This window comes from Rutidosis leptorrhynchoides, chromosome 3 (genome assembly GCF_046630445.1).
Source record: "Rutidosis leptorrhynchoides isolate AG116_Rl617_1_P2 chromosome 3, CSIRO_AGI_Rlap_v1, whole genome shotgun sequence".
Lineage (NCBI taxonomy): Eukaryota > Viridiplantae > Streptophyta > Magnoliopsida > Asterales > Asteraceae > Rutidosis > Rutidosis leptorrhynchoides.
In genome coordinates this window covers 55,772,920-55,786,787 of record NC_092335.1, presented here as the reverse complement: position 1 = coordinate 55,786,787, position 13,868 = coordinate 55,772,920, and positions in this window count along the sequence as shown.

Genomic DNA, 13,868 nt, shown 5'->3' with positions numbered 1-13,868 from the left:
TGCTTGTAGTAGTTATCCACCTCCTGTTGTTCCGCATTCTCAGCAGGAGCATTGCGGGCTTGGGATGAAGATTCACCCCTTTCAGTCTGCAAAACACATCAAACACAATTTTTGTGCATCCAAATATGCATTAGTGTCAGCAAAATCATCAATCAAAATAATTACAATGACACGATCAATTTATATCAAACTTAAGCTCATTTTCATATTTTCATCAAATCTACACTTTTTCAAAATAGCATATACGAAAATGTTTGCCAAGTTCATAAGCATTCAACTCAAACAACATGTCAAAATAATCATTACTAGCAATTAAACAAGTTTCAAATGGCATTATCTCTCAAAAATCAAGTTCATGAATTTTAGACTTGAAAAAGTCCACTTTAATTCTCAAAATCATGTTTAGGCTCAAAGTTTGTATCATTTAACTACCTAGACATGTTACACTACTTAATTTAGCAACAATTCATGACAAAAATTGGCCATAACCTGTTTATATCAAAAAGCCCCAAATTTGCTCAAGAACACAAACCCTAGATTACTCTAAATTTGAAGTTTAAGGCTTTTAATCATGTTAAATAGCATCAATCTAGGTTATACAAGCATAATACATAAACAATTTAAGCATAATTACACTAAAAAGCATCAAAATCAAATTGGGGAAAAAATGGCTCAAGAACACCAAATTTCGGATTAAATGGTGTTTAGGTGTAGAAATTTACCGTTTTTCTTGAGTAATTCCTAGATAGCATCCTTCTCAACATGATTTTAGTAAAAAATTTGGTGATTAATGGTCAAAAATTGTGATTTTTGAGTGTATTTTTCGTGTATTTTCGGGGTTTTTTCGCTGTGTTCTTTGCAGTGTGTTTTTGTGGGGAGTGAACTGATCTGTTTTTACGTTTTATTTTTTTTTCTGGGTTTTGGTCCCTCCGCGAGTCGTGGAGATTTCCCCTTCAAATTTCGCGAGTCGCGGAGTTTGTTTTTTTTTTTTAAATATATCTTATACTAATTAAAACAATTAAGTAATTAATTTTAAAATTTTGTTTCCCTTGTTATTTAGGACGAGGTCGTTTCGGATCGATGTCCTAGTCCGTCCTTCGACAAAATTTTAAAATTTGTCTTTTTGTAGCGATTGTTTTAAAAGCTAAGATTTTTGGGTTTTTTAATGTTTTTGGCATACTTTAATTCAATAAGATTAAAAATAATGATAATAAAAGTTCTCGTCCCTCCCTCGGGTAAAGCAATTTCGGTTCAAAGACCTAGTCTTCAACTTACGACGAATTTTAAAAATCATATTTTTAACTTAATGAGATAAAGTAAATTTTTGTTTTTAAATTCACACAATTTAAATATAAAATTCAAAATTAATATTAAAAATTCACACCAAACTTAAAACTTAAAATGCATAAAATTAAAAATTCATATTTTAAAAATTAAAAATTCATATTATAAATTCACACCAAACTTATTTTAATTTTTCAAATATTTACAATTTTAAAAATATTGTTTTTACAAAGTTTACAATATTAATTTAAGATTTATATATTAATTTTAAAAACATGGTAAAAATAAAATTAAAAATCTTTTTGGCTTTTTATCCCACTTTAATCAATCAAATATTATCAAAAATATGCGCCCCTCTTTTCGGTAAAGTAATTTCGGTTCCAAGACCTAATTTAACTCATGACGAATTTTTGAAATATTTTGGGTTGATTGATTAAAGATATTTATACCTTAAGAATAAACGTTAAATTTCGCAGTGATGTAATAAATTTTTGAATGATATCAATAATTTCGGTCGCCAAACCTAATTTTATTCAATACCAATTTAATACTTTTTAGCGAACAAATTAGCGTTTATTATCAAAAGGTTAAAAATAAAAAAATAAAATAAAAACTGTACAGACATACCTGTGAAATAGATTTCTTAGTTATATGATCTATCCCATTCATAAGATAGTCGGTTTAATTGGTTTTCCATAGCTACATAGGCGTAACCTCGAGCATTCAGTGTCTTTTCTTCTAAACATATGAACGGTCCGTCTCTGCATAAAGTAACAAATTCGGTATTTGAATAGGTTTGATTATTTGAACATTTACCTCCATGTGACCATTTTCCGCATTTGTGACATCTTTCTAGGTGTCGTGCTCTTCTTTTCGCTGCGGATTTTGATTTTCCTTTACCAAATTGTAACTTATTATCTTCGCATCTGGATTCTTTTCTAACTCCGTCCATTCTTTCTCTGATTACTGATACTAGTTCACTCGGTAGTATGTCATTATTACGTTTAGTGATCAAAGCGTGTAGCATTAGACCATGGTTTAGTTCACAGGCAGTCTTCATTTTGTAAAAACCTAAAAAAAATAAAAATTCAGAATGGGGGGAGAAGACTAGTTCTTTAGGGTCTGCTAGGGAAAGACCATTCGGGTTCCATTTTCGAGAACTACACGAAAACAGACAATCTAACTCTAACAGAAATACATATTATCCTTTAAAGACTTGATTCTCCCCACACTTAGTTAGCTGTGGTGTCGAAATTGTGATTAACTTCGTTGTCGACTTCCATCGGACCATGTATGTAATGTTTAACTCTGTGACCATTAACTTTAAATTCAATCCCATTTGAATTTATTAATTCTATTGTTCCGTATGGAAAAACTCTTTTGACTATGAATGGTCCAGACCATCTTGATTTCAATTTTCCAGGAAATAGCTTGAATCGTGAATTGAAAAGAAGAACTCTGTCTCCTTCTTTAAATTCTTTTGAACTTCTGATTCTTTTATCATGCCATTTCTTCGTTCTTTCTTTATAGATTAACGAATTATCGTATGCTTCATGTCTTAATTCTTCTAATTCATTTAGTTGACTTAATCGTAAACGTCCGGCTTCATGTAAATCAAGATTACATGTCTTCAAAGCCCAAAATGCTTTGTGTTCAATTTCTACTGGAAGATGACATGCTTTTCCATAAACAAGTCTAAAAGGTGTAGTTCCAATTGGAGTTTTGTAGGCTGTTCTAAAAGCCCAGAGTGCATCCTCCAATTTAATGGACCATTCCTTTGGATTTGATCCTACGGTTTTCTCTAGAATACGTTTTAAAGCTCGGTTGGTATTTTCAACTTGTCCACTTGTTTGTGGATGATATGCGGTGGAGATTTTATGAGTTACTCCATATCTTTTAAGAACTTTCTCAAGTTGATTATTACAGAAATGAGTACCCCGATCACTTATTAAAGCTTTCGGTGTTCCAAACCTTGCAAAAAGACGTTTTAAAAAGTTGACTACAACTCGTGCATCGTTAGTTGGGAGAGCTTGTGCTTCCGCCCATTTAGATACATAATCAATGGCTACGAGTATATATAGATTATTATGAGATTTTGGAAATGGACCCATAAAGTCTATACCCCAAATGTCAAATACTTCACATACTTGGATGACATTTTGTGGCATTTCATCACGTTGACTTATTTTTCCGGCCCTTTGACATGCATCACAGGATTTGCAAAGAAGGTGTGCGTCTTTGTAAATTGTAGGCCAATAGAATCCAGCATCATAAACTTTTCTTGCTGTTAGTTGAGGCCCATAATGCCCTCCTGTTGGTCCTGTGTGACAATGGTTTAATATTTTACTAGCTTCATCTCCAAATACACATCGGCGTATTATTCCATCGGGACAACTTTTAAACAGATGTGGATCTTCCCAAAAATAGTGTTTTATATCACTGAAGAATTTCTTTCGTCTTTGGTATGATAATCCTTTTTCAAGGAATCCACATACTAAATAGTTTGCATAGTCTGCAAACCATGGAATTTCATTATAATCTATCTTCAATAGATATTCATCAGGAAAGTTGTCTTGTATGGCCGATTCATTTAGAACTTCTAATTCGGGATTTTCAAGACGAGAAAGATGATCAGCGGCGAGATTTTCTGCTCCTCTTTTATCTCGGATTTCAATATCAAACTCTTGTAAGAGTAAGATCCAACGGATTAGTCTTGGTTTAGCATCTTGTTTTGAAAATAGGTATCTAAGAGCAGAATGGTCGGTATAGACCACCGTTTTTGCTAGAACGAGATATGATCGAAATTTGTCAAAAGCAAAGACAATAGCAAGGAGTTCTTTTTCAGTAGTTGTATAGTTCGTTTGTGCTCCTTGTAACGTCTTACTAGCATAATATATAGGTTGAAATCGTTTTTCAATCCTTTGTCCTAAAACGGCTCCCATTGCAAAATCACTTGTATCGCACATTAGTTCAAATGGTAGATTCCAATTTGGTGTTATCATGATCGGCGCATTAGTAAGTTTTTCTTTAAGAATATTAAAAGATTTGATACACTCATCTGAAAAGATGAATGGAGCATCCTTTTCTAGGAGTTTATTCATAGGAGTGGCAATTTTAGAAAAATCTTTTATGAAACGTCGGTAAAAACCGGCATGCCCTAGAAAACTCCTAACTCCTCTAACATTGGTGGGATGTGGAAGTTTAGCAATTACATCTTCTTTAGCTCTATCCACTTCAATTCCTTCTTTTGAAATTTTATGACCAAGAACGATGCCTTCTTTAACCATGAAATGGCATTTCTCCCAATTAAGTACTAGATTTGATTGTTCGCATCTAATAAGCATTCGTTCCAGATTAACTAGACATGATTCAAATGTATCACCGAAGACTGAAAAGTCATCCATGAAAACTTCCATGCATTCTTCTATCATGTCGTGAAAAATCGCCATCATACACCTTTGAAAGGTTGCAGGGGCGTTACAAAGTCCAAATGGCATGCGTTTGTAAGCAAAAGTACCATAAGGGCACGTGAATGTGGTTTTCTCTTGATCTTCGGGTGCTATTGGAATTTAAAAATATCCGGAAAATCCATCTAGAAAACAATAGTAACTATTTCCGGCTAATCTTTCCAACATTTGATCTATGAAAGGTAAGGAAAAGTGATCTTTTCTGGTGGCGTCATTTAATTTTCTATAATCAATACATACACGCCATCCTGTTACAGTCCTAGTAGGAATAAGCTCATTTTTCTCATTTGTAATGACAGTCATGCCACCCTTCTTAGGCACGCATTGAACTGGGCTTACCCATGGACTATCAGAAATTGGATATATCAAACCTGCATCTAGCAGTTTAATAATCTCTTTTTTAACTACATCTTGCATATTTGGATTTAGTCTTCGTTGGCGTTGCACATACGTTTTATGACCTTCTTCCATAAGGATTTTATGTGTTCAATACGAAGGACTTATTCCTTTAATATCATGAATCTTCCATGCAATGGCTGGTTTATGAGCTTTCAACACAGAAATGAGTTGTGATTTCTCATTTTTAGTAAGAGAAGACGATATTATTACAGGTAATTCAGATTCACCATGTAAATAAGCGTATTCCAAATGGTTTGGAAGTGGCTTTAACTCTAATTTCGGAGGTTCTTCTATCGATGATTTGTATCGATATCTGTCTTCTTCTTTTAGCATTTGAATTTCTTCTGTTGTTGGTTCATATCCATTAGCTATAAGTGTAGCTAACATTTCAGCTTCATCAATTGGTTCATTACCTTCTCCTAAAGAACATTCTCCTGTTCCTTGTAATTCTGGAAATTCTTCTAATAATTCTGCATGTGCATCTATAGTTTGAATATAATAACATGTATCATCTGCAGATTGCGGTTGTTGCATTGCTCTATCAACTGAAAAGGTAACACTCTCATCCTCTATACTTAGGGTCAATTTCTTACCGAACACGTCTATCATTGCTTTAGCCGTGTTTAAGAATGGTCTTCCTAATATGAGAGGAACTTGAGAATCTTCTTCCATGTCCAAAACAACAAAATCTACTGGAAATACTAAAGTACCAACTTTAACTAGCATGTTCTCCATTATCCCTCTAGGATATTTTATTGATCTATCGGCTAGTTGTATGCTTATTCTGGTTGGTTTCAATTCTCCAAGGTCTAGTTTAGCGTATAGTGAATACGGCATTAGATTTATACTAGCACCTAAGTCTGCCAATGCTTCTATTGAACTAAGACTACCCAGAAAACATGGAATTGTGAAACTTCCTGGATCAGATAGTTTTTCTGGTATCTTATTCAACAGCACTGCTGAACAATTAGCATTCATAGTAACAGCCGAGAGTTCTTCCATTTTCTTTCTATTTGAGATTAGATCTTTCAAGAATTTAGCATATCTAAGCATTCCTGAAATCACATCAATGAAAGGAAGATTTACATTTATCTGTTTAAACATATCCAAGAATTTGGATTGCTCGGCTTCAAGTTTCTCTTTCTTCATTTTACTCGGGTAAGGAAGTGGTGGTTGGTATGGTTTAACATAAGGTTTAGCCTTAACTGTGTTATCTTCATTAACCTTTTCAACTACCGGTTCTTTTTCCTTATCTTGATCAGGTTGTGGTTCTTGTGGAGTAGGAATAGTTTCATCAGAAGTTACAGGTATTTCTGGTGGTTTAAGTGTTGTACCACTTCTTGTGGTAATAGCTTTAGCTGTTTCATTCCGGGGGTTAGCATTTGTATCACTAGGTAGACTTCCCGGTTTTCTTTCACCTATTAACCTTGCTAGGTTACTTACTTGTTGTTCCAGATTTTGAATAGAAGCTTGTTGATTTCTAAATGCTTGAGCATTTTGTTCATTGGTTTGTTTCTGAGATGTGAAAAACTGCGTTTGAGTTTCAACTAGCTTTGTCATCATATCTTCTAAATTCGGCTTTTTATCATCGGTTTGTTGTGGTGGTTTGTTTTGAAAATTAGGTCTTTGCTGATTGTAAGTATTATTGGATACTTGTTGATTGCTAGGACCTTGTTGGTTGTTGTATGGAATATTTCGGTTATAATTTTGGTTTTGATTGTAAATCGGTCTTGGCGGTTGATAATTATTTTGATAATTATTTCCAGGCCTTTGGTTTATGCATGAAATATTCTCTCTTTGTTCCATTGTTAATTCAATACTGAGACAATCTTTTGTCAAATGTGGTCCTCCACACTGCTCACAACTAATTCGTATTGAGCGAATATCTTTAGTCATCTTTTCCATTCGTCTCTCGACAGCATCTATCTTTGCAGAAATGGAATCTAAGTCATGGCTAGAATCGGCTCTAGCTGCTTTAGATGATCTAACGATATCTTTTTCTTGGTGCCACTCATGTGAGTGGGAAGCAGTGTTATCAATAATTTTGTAAGCATCATGATAATGCTAAAAACGAACATATATTTCATAGCATTATTCCTCAAGAAAGACAAGCTTTTAGTTGCAATTGTTCTATTTACAAGTGATATTCGTTTAAATAATAAAAGGTGAAGACAAAAGACAGATTCGACGATTTGAAGACGCAAACGACCAAAAAGCTCAAAAGAACAAAAGACAATCAAAAAGGTTCCAATTATTGATAAGAAACGTCTCGAAATCACAAGAGTACAAGATTCAAAACGCAAAGTACAAGATATTAAATTGTACGCAAGGACGTTCGAAAAACCGGAACCGGGACCAGAGTCAACTCTTAACGCTCGACGCAACGGACTAAAAATTACAAGTTAACTATGTATATAAATATAATATAATATATAATTAATTATATTAATTATATATATATTATATATATATATTATTAAAATCGTCGGCAGCCAGAAACTCCAAGGGTGTGAAATGAAAATACCTCTCCGCGACTCGCGGAGTTTTAAGGCCATTTTGCCGCGAGTCGCGGAGCCCCAAAAATCATTCCTGGCTATAAATCAACCCGAATTCTGATCAAAATTTTCATCATATTTTTCTTCTCATTCATACGAAGTAATATATATTTATATTTATAATTTATATTTTAATTATAATTCTAATAATAAGGGTATGTTAGCGAATGTTGTAAGGGTGTAAGTCGAAATTCTGTCCGTGTAACGCTACGCTATTTTTAATCATTGTAAGTTATGTTCAACCTTTTTATATTAATGTCTCGTAGCTAAGTTATTATTATGCTTATTTAAAACGAAGTAATCATGATGTTGGGCTAATTACTAAAATTGGGTAATTGGGCTTTGTACCATAATTGGGGTTTGGACAAAAGAACGACACTTGTGGAAACTAGACTATGGGCTATTAATGGGCTTTATATTTGTTTAACTAAATGAAAATTTGTTAATGTTAATATAAAGATTTACAATTGGGCGTCCCTATAAATTACCATATACACTCGATCGGACACGATGGGCGGGGTATTTATATGTGCGAATAATCGTTCATTTAACCGGACACGGGAATGGATTAATAGCCACTAGAATAATTAAAACAGGGGTGAAATTACATTCAAGGGTAATTGGTGTAATTGTTAACAAAGTATTAAAACCTTGTTACAATTCGAATCCCCAATTAGTTGGAATATTTATCTTCGGGTATAATAATAATTTGACAAGGACACTTGCAATTTATATTTATGACTGATGGACTGTTATGGACAAAAACCAGACGGACATATTGAATAATCCAGGACAAAGGACAATTAACCCATGGGCATAAAACTAAAATCAACACGTCAAACATCATGATTACGGAAGTTTAAATAAGCATAATTCTTTTATTTCATATTTAAATTCCTTTATTTTATATTTAATTGCACTTCTAATTATCGCACTTTTATTTATTGTTATTTAATCGCACTTTTAATTATCGTACTTTTTAATTATCGCAATTTTATTTTATCGCATTTTTATTATTCGCAATTTCATTATCGTTATTTACTTTACGCTTTAATTTAAAGTCTTGTATTTATTTTATATTTTAAATTAGGTTTTAACTGCGACTAAAGTTTAAAAATCGACAAACCGGTCATTAAACGGTAAAAACCCCCCTTTATAATAATAATATTACTTATATATATATTTGTATTTTTAATAAAAGTAAACTAATATAGCGTTGAGCTTTGTTTAAAGATTTCCCTGTGGAACGAACCGGACTTACTAAAAACTACACTACTGTACGATTAGGTACACTGCCTATAAGTGTTGTAGCAAGGTTTAAGTATATCCATTCTATAAATAAATAAATATCTTGTGTAAAATTGTATCGTATTTAATAGTATTTTCTGCTAAAATTATAAACTATTTTATATACACCTCGTTCGACATCAAGTATTTTTGGCGCCGCTGCCGGGGAATTACTCTTAAAAGCCGGAAGCGCAACGCTAATAATAAAAAAAAAAAAAAGAGATTTTATTTACTTTTATTAAAAGTCGTTTTTGTAAAAATTACGTTTTAATCATTCAAAAATATAAAAAGAAAAACAAAAATATAAGTATTTTTAGGATTTTGTTAAATATTTAAGTTTTATAAGTTTCTTTATCTTTATTTTAATTTATAAAAATATAAATTTTATTAAAAATCGTTTATTTAAACTAAAAACAGAAAAAAAAAGAAAATAAAAAAAAAAAAAATAAAGAAAAACGCGTAAAAAGTGAAACCTGTCAACTGTTTTTCTGAACCCCGCGACTCGCGGGGTTTTCCTCTTTATTTGCCGCAACTCGCGGAGGGCTTCTGACACACGGACAAAAACCCTAAAACCGCATTAATCACGGGTTATTATTTATTATTATTATTTAAACATTATTATTATTATTATTATTATTAGTTTTAAGTTTTATTTTTATTTATATTTATGTATTTAGTTTTAATAAGTTTTTATTAAATTGTAAAATTAATAGTTTAGTAAAATAAATAATATAAAAATAATATTTTTATAAAAATTGTACTTTTTACAACTTTTTGTATATTTTTATATTTTGTACCTTTTTAATCGTTGTAGCATAATATTTGTATTTTTTAGCTCATAATTAATTTTAAACTTAGTTTTTGCTATAGTTATTTTAACTTTAGATTTTTAGGCTTTGCCGTAGAATTCCTTAAGTGCTTTTTCTTTAGACTAAGATTTAGGTGCTTTAGAATTTTGCGACGCCTTTTTAAGTTTTAGTTTCTTTTTAAGTTATTTCCAATTGGAATTTAGTTTTTCCTTGTAAGCTTTAATATTTTTAGACCTTTTACTATGTATCAATTATCATTCCAATTAGTAATTTCAATTTGCGATTATAATTTTAAGTTAGTTGTAGTAATAAGGTTAAATTAGTTAAGTATTTTTAAGTTTTGATAAGTTTCTTTTATTTCCGTCACCTTTTATTTTTCAACCATTTTTCTTTTTCGACATTTTTCGACGCGCAATCTTTTTCTCTCTTATTTCTCGCCATTCTAGTTTTAGGACTTAGAATTTTATTCTACTTCTTATCTAAATTTCTTAAAATTACGAAAATTTATTTTAAGTGGTTAAATTGATAGACATCAAAATTTTCTGGTTCGTAGTAATAGTTGGATTTGTACGTGGACCGGGTTATTGGAGCCAAACAGTCCTCAATTATATTGAGACCAAACGAATCCTGCCCCTCTGCTGCATCTTTTGGCTATTCGAAACGTGGGCAAAATCAGAAAAGTCTATTGATTGGATAACTTATTATAATTTTTCTTTCCTTTTTAAAAACTAATAGGATATTCAGTGAATGCACCGAGCAAGACGTTCACCACCTTTTGTACGTTCACCACCTGTAACTCGATCAAGACATCGTTTAACAAATATAGCTGCCGTTGATTTTTCTTTAGACTCGTCATCAAGTCGACCGAGTACTTCAACTCAAATTTCCGATAATCCAGTTTTTGAAACCAATATCACAATTGAGAATCCAGAAAATATTCAGGAACGGTTCATAGATCCTGAACCATTAAACTTTCCTCCGGAACCACCAATCATTCAAACAGAGATTGTTGAGGAACGAACTATTAAATCAGAACCATCTAGTGATACCGATTCAACAAATTCAATTATGGAGAATCTGGAACCTTTAAGTATGGAAGACCGAATGAGAGCTAAACGCACTGGCCAAGGTCACGCAATTACTCATCCAGACATTAATGCGCCAGATTATGAAATCAAAGGACAAATTCTACACATGGTGACTAATCAATGCCAATTTAGTGGTGCGCCGAAGGAAGATCCAAATGAACATCTACGTACCTTTAATAGGATCTGCACACTATTTAAAATCCGAGAAGTGGAGGATGAACAAATATATCTCATGTTATTTCCCTGGACTTTAAAGGGAGAAGCCAAAGATTGGTTGGAATCGTTACCTGAAGGGGCGATCGATACATGGGACGTTTTAATTGACAAATTTCTTAAACAATTTTTTCCTGCATCTAAAGCCGTAAGACTTCAAGCAGAAATTGTTACATTCACACAGAAGCCAAATGAAACTCTATATGAGGCGTGGACAAGATATGGAAAGTTATTAAGAGGATGTCCGCAACATGGTTTAGACACCTGTCAAATAGTACAAATATTCTACCGAGGATGCGACATCACTACAAGAAAAGACATAGATATAGCAGCTGGTGGTTCGATTATGAAGAAAACCGAAACTGATGCTTACAAAATTATTGATAACACTGCTTCCCACTCACATGAGTGGCACCAAGAAAAAGACATCATTAGATCATCTAAAGCAGCTAGAGCCGATTCTAGCCATGACTTAGATTCCATATCGGCAAAGATAGATGCTTTCGAGAGACGAATGGAAAAGATGACTAAGGATATTCATGCTATACGAATTAGTTGTGAGCAGTGTGGAGGACCACATTTGACAAAAGATTGTCTAAGTATTGAATTAACAATGGAACAAAGAGAGAATATTTCATACATAAACCAAAGGCCTGGAAATAATTATCAGAATAATTATCAACCGCCAAGACCGATTTACAATCAAAACCCGAATTATAACCGAAATATTCCATACAACAACCAACAAGGTCCTAGCAATCAACAAGTATCCAATAATACTTACAATCAGCAAAGACCGAATTTTCAAAACAAACCACCACAACAAACCGATGATAAAAAGCCGAATTTAGAAGATATGATGACGAAGCTAGTTGAAACTCAAACGCAGTTTTTCACATCTCAAAAACAAACCAATGAACAAAATGCTCAAGCATTTAGAAATCAACAAGCTTCTATTCAAAATCTGGAACAAGAAGTAAGTAACCTAGCAAGGTTAATAGGTGAAAGAAAACCGGGAAGTCTACCAAGCGATACAAATACTAACCCCCGGAATGAAACAGCTAAAGCTATTACCACAAGAAGTGGTACAACACTTAAACCACCTGAAATACCTGTAACTTCTGATGAAACTATCCCTACTCCACAAGAACCACAACCTGATCAAGATAAGGAAAAAGAACCGGTAGTTGAAAAGGTTAATGAAGATAATAAAGTTAAGGATAAACCTTATGTTAAACCATACCAACCACCACTTCCTTATCCGAGTAAAATGAAGAAAGAGAAACTTGAAGCCGAGCAATCCAAATTCTTGGATATGTTTAAACAGATAAATGTAAATCTTCCTTTCATTGATGTAATTTCAGGAATGCCAAGATATGCTAAATTCTTGAAAGATCTAATCACGAATAGAAAGAAAATGGAAGAACTCTCGGCTGTTACTATGAATGCTAATTGTTCAGCAGTGCTGTTGAATAAGATACCAGAAAAACTATCTGATCCAGGAAGTTTCACAATTCCATGTTTTCTGGGTAGTCTTAGTTCAATAGAAGCATTGGCTGATTTAGGTGCTAGTATAAATCTAATGCCGTATTCACTATACGCTAAACTAGACCTTGGAGAATTGAAACCAACCAGAATAAGCATACAACTAGCCGATAGATCAATAAAATATCCTAGAGGGATAATGGAGAACATGCTAGTTAAAGTTGGTACTTTAGTATTTCCAGTAGATTTTGTTGTTTTGGACATGGAAGAAGATTCTCAAGTTCCTCTCATATTAGGAAGACCATTCTTAAACACGGCTAAAGCAATGATAGACGTGTTCGGTAAGAAACTGACCCTAAGTATAGAGGATGAGAGTGTTACCTTTTCAGTTGATAGAGCAATGCAACAACCACAATCTGCAGATGATACATGTTATTATATTCAAACTATAGATGCACATGCAGAATTATTAGAAGAATTTCCAGAATTACAAGGAACAGGAGAATGTTCTTTAGGAGAAGGTAATGAACCAATTGATGAAGCTGAAATGTTAGCTACACTTATAGCTAATGGATATGAACCAACAACAGAAGAAATTCAAATGCTAAAAGAAGAAGACAGATATCGATATAAATCATCGATAGAAGAACCTCCGAAATTAGAGTTAAAGCCACTTCCAAACCATTTGGAATACGCTTATTTACATGGTGAATCTGAATTACCTGTAATAATATCGTCTTCTCTTACTGAAAATGAGAAATCACAACTCATTTCTGTGTTGAAAGCTCATAAACCAGCCATTGCATGGAAGATTCATGATATTAAAGGAATAAGTCCTTCGTATTGCACACATAAAATCCTTATGGAAGAAGGTCATAAAACGTATGTGCAACGCCAACGAAGACTAAATCCTAATATGCAAGATGTAGTTAAGAAAGAGATTATTAAACTGCTAGATGCAGGTTTGATATATCCAATTTCTGATAGTCCATGGGTAAGCCCAGTTCAATGCGTGCCTAAGAAGGGTGGCATGACTGTCATCACAAATGAGAAAAATGAGCTTATTCCTACTAGGACTGTAACAGGATGGCGTGTATGTATTGATTATAGAAAATTAAATGACGCCACCAGAAAAGATCACTTTCCCTTACCTTTCATAGATCAAATGTTGGAAAGATTAGCCGGAAATAGTTACTATTGTTTTCTAGATGGATTTTCCGGATATTTTCAAATTCCAATAGCACCCGAAGATCAAGAGAAAACAACATTCACGTGCCCTTA